Consider the following 6,956-nt stretch of genomic DNA (forward strand, 5'->3'; position numbering starts at 1 on the left):
ATTTAAAACATCAAATCAATTAACAATTACAATCGTTTAAAACACTGAAAACATTTAAAAATATTTTTAATATTAAAAATATTAAAACTATACATCTAATTAAAAGCTTGGATGAATAAATGTGTCCTCAGTGCCTTTTTAAAAGTTGCCAGAAATGGGGAGGCTCTTATTTCAATAGAGAGTGCATTCCAGAGTCCAGGGGCAGCAACGGAGAAGGCCTGTTCCCGAGTAGCTGCCAAATGAATTGGCAGCACCACAAACGAACCTCTCCAGATGATCTTAACAGTTGATGGGGCTCATGGCGAAGAAGACGTTCTCTTAAAAACCCAGAGCCTAAGCTGTTTTGGGCTTTATAGCTAATAACCAGCACCTTGTATTTTGCCCAGAAATGTATCGGCAGCCAGTGTAGTTCCTTCAACACAGGAGTAATATGGTGTCTCCTAGATGACCCAGAGACCAACCTGGCTGCCGCATTCTGAACCAACTGCAGCTTCTGGACTACGTACAAAGGCAGCCCCACATAGAGCGCAGTGTACTGAGAGCTATGCCTTGCTGCAAGTCACTGAATCTGACATGTCTGTACTTAAGTCATCCTATGGTCCATTTGTAGTACATTCAAGCATATAGTAGCTAATAGGATCTGATGCGAAAGTTCTGACATTGATCTGATGGTCAAAGTGATGCCTTCCCACTAGCACTATTGCTAGTGTAGGAGCAACGTTGCCTGCAACTCTTTTTGTTGTTGCTGTATAGTTATGCTGCACAAAAATAACTTACACTAGTGGGAACAAAGTAGCCACTAGTTCTCTTATGTGGCATCTTGTGGCCTCTCTTGAAATATGTTTACAATGGAGGTGGAGGCACCTAGCAAACTATTTGCTCCATGGGCAAAAGTCATGAGTGTGTGCTCGGTGCAAGGAGCTCCTAGTTTTCAGGGAACAAGTTTGTTCCCTCGAGATCAAGGTTGTGGATCTGGAGAAGCTCAGAGAGGCATTTAGACGAGAGCTTCAGGGACATGATACAGACATATCACGCCAAGGTGGATAGCTCCTCTGCTGTCAGGGAGAATGACGGTCTTGGGGAAGGATGAAGTGCTAACTTAGAAGGGACCCCTTCCGTGGATGATGAGCCCATATCCTCTCATACAGGGGATACTCCTCTGGTGGGTGGGGGCCTCAGTGGGCGATTCAATCATTAGAGATTTAGAGAGATGGGTCTGTGGCCCACATGTTGACCTCACAGTGACTTGACTGCCTGGTGCAAAGGTTGTGGACATTACGTGGCTTCTAGATAGGCTGTTAGGCAGTGCTGGGGAGGAGCCAGCTGTCATGGTGCACATCGGCGCCAATGATATGGGGAAATGTAGTCAGGAGGTCCTGGATACTAAATTTAGGCTAATAGGTAGCATCTTGTAGTCCAGGACCCCCAGGGTAGCATTCTCAGAAATGCTACCTGTTCCACATGCAGGTTCAGTGAGACAGGCAGAGCTGAGGAGTCTCAATGTGTGGATGAGATCTTGGTGCCAGAAGGAGGGGTTTAGATTTGTTAGGCACTGGAATACATTTGGGAGCAAGCAAAGCCTGTACAAAAGAGACGGGCTACACTTGAACCAAGATGGAACCAGACTGCTGGTGCTTAAAATCAAAAAGATTTCAGAACAGCTTTTAAAATGACGCCTAGGGAATAGCCGACAGGAGCTGGGCAGTATCCAGTTCGGCAAATGCCATCCCTTAAGGTGCGAGAGTATAAAATTTACAGATAAAACAGAAGGAAAGGAGAGCTGGTTTAGGAGAGGAGAACTGGTCTTGTGGTAGCAAGCATGACTTGTCCCCTTAGCTAAGCAGGGTCTGCCCTGGTTGCATATGAAAGACAAACTAGAAGTATGAACACTATAAGATACTCTCCTTAGGGGATGGAGCTGCTTTGGGAAGAGCAGAAGGTCTCAAGTTCCCTCCCTGGCTTCTCCAAGATAGAGCTGAGAGAGATTCCTGCCTGCAATCTTGGAGAAGCTGCTGCCAGTCTGTGAAGACAATACTGAGCTAGATAGAACAGTGGTCTGACTCAGTATGTGGCAGCTTCCTATGTTTCTAAGGGACAGAGTAGAACCACATAAAGAGCAGACAGAAGGCTGTTCTAGTTTGTCTAAGAGATCAAAGGACCAAATGAAACATAGCATACACCTGGTAAGAGATTCAGTGTATAGGTTCTTATATGCCAATGCCAGAAGCCTCCGAGCCAAGATGGGTGAGCTGGCATCCTTGGTTGCTAAAGAAGAAATAGATATAGTGGACATAACAAAAACATGGTGGAACAGTGAGAACAGGTGGGACACTGTTATTCCTGGATACAAACTCTATAGAAAGGACAGGGAGGGGTGTCTTGGAGGTGGAGTACCACTATATGTTAAAGAAGGGATATAATCTAACAAGCTGGAAAACTTAGGTGGACTGGAGTCCTCCACAGAAACCCTGTGGGTGACAATACAAGGCCTGAAAGGAAATGTACTACTGGGGACGTGCTACTATCCTCCGGATCAAAACACTGACAATGACTGGGAGTTACAGAAAGAAACCAGGGTGGTGTCAAGGAAAGGCAGGGCAATTGTAATGGGTGACTTCAATTGCCCACACATAGACTGGGTAAATTCACATTCAAGTAATGACAAAGAGGACAAATTTCTAGATATGCAGAATGACTGTGCCCTAGAACAGTTGGTCATGTAACGAACCAGAGAGAAGGTGACCTTGGACTTAATCCTGAGTGGCACCCAGGACCTGGTACGTGATGTCAGTGTCATCGACCCCTTGGGGAACAGTGACTATAGTGCAATCAAATTCAGCATACATGCGGAGAGAAAATCGCCGATGCCAAAGAAGTCTAACACAGATACTTTGAATTTCAGAAGAGGAAACTTCTCCAAAATGAGGAGTTTAGTGAAAGAAAACTGAAAGGGAAAATCAGGAGAGTCACATCTCTCCAGAATGCATGGAGTTTACTCAAAACCACAATACTAGAAGCCCAGTTAGAATGTATACCAAAAAGATGGAAAGGTACCACCAAGGCAAGGAGGATGCCAGCATGGCTAAAAGGTAAAGTCAAGGGAGCCATAAAAGGGAAGAAGACTTCCTTCAGAAATTGAAAGGCCTGTCCAAACCAAGAGAACAGAAAGGAACACAAACTCTGGCAAAAGAAATGCAAGGTGACAATAAGGGAGGGAAATAACAAAAACTTCTTTAAATACATCATATTTGGTGGCCAAATGTGCAGAAGACACCAAACTATTCAGGGTAGTGAAATCCAAAACAGATTGTGAGGAGCTCCAAAAAGATCTCTCCAAACTGGGTGAGTGGGTGACAAAGGGGCATATTCGATTCAGTGTTGGTGAGTGTAAAGTGATGCACATTGGGATGAAAAACCCCAACTTCACATATACACGGATGGGATCTGACCAGGAGAGGGATCTTAGGGTTTTGGTTGGCAGCTCGTTGAAAGTGTCGACTCAATGTCCGGCAGCTGTGAATTTCATGCTAGGGATCATTAGGAAGGGGATTGAAAATAAAACTGCTAATATAATGCCCTTATACAAAACTATGGTGCAGCCACACCTGGAGTACTACATACAATTCTGGTCACCACATCTAAAGAAGTACATTGTAGAACTTGGAAAAGGTGCAGAAGAGGGCAACCAAGATGATCAGGGGCCCAGAGCACCTTCCTTCTGAGGCAAGGCTACAATACCTGGGGCTATTTAGTTTAGAAAAAAGACTGAGGGGAGAGATGATAGAGGTCTATAAAATCATGCATAGTGTGGAGAAAGTGGATAGAGAGAAATTCTTCTCCCTCTCTCATAACACTAGAACCAGGGGTCATCCTATGAAATTGATTGCCAGGAAATTTAGGTCTAATAATCAGAAGTACTTTTTCATAGAACACATAATCAACTTGAAGCATAATCTGCTTCAAGATGTGGTGGTAACCAACAACCTGGATGGCTTTTGGACCTGGAGGGATTTGGACAACTTAATGGAGAAGAGGTTTGTCAACGGCTACTGGTATGAGGGCTATAGGCCACCTCGAGCCAATACCAGCTGCAGGGGAGCAACAGCATGCCCTCAACTCCTGCCTGTAGGCTTCCAGCAGCATCTGGTGGGCCACTGTGTGAGACAGGATGCTGGACTAGATGAGCCTTGAGCCTGATCCAGAAGGGCTGTTCTTATGGAAACTAGGCAGATTTGGCTGGGTTACAACACTGCTCTATTTAGCCACATAATTCAAACGTAGCAAGTAAAACCAATACATAGTTCTCAGTTGGTGTAAGTGCAAACATGTTAGCCTGTTGAAATTAAAGGGACAAACTTGAACTTTTAATTATTTTCTTCATCTTGTCAGCCAGTAACTAAAGCTTTTCATTCACACCTAATGGCAAGGCCTGCAAACTACTTGTGTTTTCTTCCTACTTTTAAAAGGAGAAATAGGAGATATCTTTGTTGTTGGATTACAAATCAGATTTTATCTATGTATAGTTGCCTTCTTTTCAAGTAAAATTGGATCTCATGGGTTTTGGAACTGATACCTAAAGGTGGGAGGAACTTGTAATTAAAGGATTGAATTTTTCCTTTGTGCAAGTTGTGCATGATTCTTTTATTACTGTTCAATAACAAGAATCACACCTGGTTCATTTTAGGCTTAAGAGTAAGGTGCACATTTCATATCTTGGAGTTGTGTACTCCTTATTACATTAGTTGTGTAGTAATTTAGTTTTGGAAAAAGAAAAGATGGATGTATTGTCCCGGACATGAATTTGTTCATATTTGTTTTGTCACACCTTCTCAAAAAGACAGACAAATTGCTTTTCTGAAAGTGTTGCTTTGGCACTGGGCTTCCAGTGAGTTTTCTTATCCATTTTGTTTACAAGTTGTTGTTTCTCTTTTAATGAGGGAAATCGACTCTAGTCTATGACCCACAGAGAACAAAAAACATCTGTGTGGTTGCTATGGATGGGAGCTTGGAAGCTTCAGCTAGAATACTATATTTCTAGCTGTAGCTTGATCTGTGTTTCAGGAAGCATGTTCATCAGTATAATCTGATGCTTGAAACCTTCTCAAATGGTTGCTTTAATCAGATTCTAAATCAGCCATGTTTTCCTACATATAATATTAAACAGAAACCTCATTTGATGATCTGATTTGTGTGTTCTTATTTTTGTGATAGTGAGTTTAGATTTATGGTAGAGATTTGGAATACTAAAATAAATAGGACAGTAAGTCTGTGTCTTTTCTTGATGTAGGTTGCTAGCGAAAACAACGTACATAATGTTTCCTGTAGGGTATGCTAAGATGTGATAGGAGGAAAAATATTTCTTGCTCATTGTTTGAAAATATTATGTGATTTCCCTGTTCCTATATTTGAACTTGTAAACATTCATAAACCAAATAGCATAGATCTTTGAAAACCTGCTTTGAACTACCAAGGCAAATGATTAAAAAAAACCCGGGATCATTTTGCATGATTCCTTTACTTGCACAAGACAATCTCTATACACTTCTTGTATATGTCCTCTCAAGGCACCAAAAGCCTTCCCCACTTTAAACATGTAAGTGAATAATAATCCATTAAGTCTCTGTATATAACAGAATCAGTCAGGCCCTAACAAAACTGTGAGGGAAATTTTAGGGGGAGAATCCAAGTTTTTGAACAAAGAAAATAGGATTCCAAATACCTGATAAATTGAGATGTGTTAAGGGCACAGAGGTCTCTGGCTTCCCACAATGTTTCCCTATGTGTGCAATTTGACCATTTTTCATAACAGTGCTTAAGTTCTAAGTATAAATAAACCATTATATTGTTTAATAATTCCTCAATAACAGTTCTGATATAAAGGATGGGGAAATGTGATCTCTTGTGGGAATTGATACAGTAATATCAAATGTCTCATGAACAGTAAAGAAATTTGTAGAACTTACCTTGAGTTTCTCTGTCTTTTACAGCTCAGTTTTTAAAGCCTGCATTCTAAGCCACTCCTTCTCCAAAGGTGTGGCTATTTTTGCTCTGTAGTCAAACACGTTCATATTTAACTGCTACTGTATCCTAAAACTGAACAAGAAGCTGTAAACTCAACATCAGGTATGTGATCTATATTCGAAAGTTATGTTAATTCAGTTTTATATTGCGATATCTGTATGTTCTGTTCAAAGAGCTTCATGTATTCGATATTCTCCATTCCATACTTAATTATCCTCTAATTCAGATGTCATATTGTCAGATTCAGTTAAAAGTATTGTTTTGAACCATAAAGCTTTTATTGATTTAGGACCTGAATATTTCTGAAATTTCCTTTTCCTGTATGCCCCATTGGCAGAAGAGCTTTGAATTCTACAACTGGGTAACATAATCTCTGCACTGCTCACTTTGACAGTGCCTCCTCCTATACGTACAACCATGTTCTCTTCAATCATAGACTGAGGCAGCCTGGGTGTACTATTTTTTCCTGAAGTTAGAATTGGAGAGCATGAACCAGTGCTTTCAAGGTCGTGACACTTACTGTATGAAAGTCACTACTCTGAGAAGTACACCAGGTACCATCGTTGTACTTGGGCAGCAAGTTGCAACTTCTTATTTGGGAACAGTTTTTTACAAGTATTGCTGGAGGGCTATGTTGAGCTTCATTGGAAATGGGTATCATTGCTACTGTTTTGTTCTTCAAAGTAAAATATTCTAGTTTTATTTTTGTATACCACTTTGGATATTTTCTTGAAGAAGGAACTAACAAGATCTCTAGATAAATAAGACTTAAAAGATGTAAGGTTTGAAGTGGATGGTGGAAGAAAGAAATGGAGTTATGAATCCATGCATGGGTCTGGCAACAAGGATGTGCTTGGAACTGCAGGTGGTGGCAACCAAAACTTGATTTGCAGCTGCAGGTAATCCAGTCCAAAGGGTGCTTGTACATTTTGTGG

The sequence above is a fragment of the Hemicordylus capensis genome, chromosome 1, assembly GCF_027244095.1.
Source record: "Hemicordylus capensis ecotype Gifberg chromosome 1, rHemCap1.1.pri, whole genome shotgun sequence".
In the NCBI taxonomy this organism is placed as follows: Eukaryota; Metazoa; Chordata; class Lepidosauria; order Squamata; family Cordylidae; genus Hemicordylus; species Hemicordylus capensis.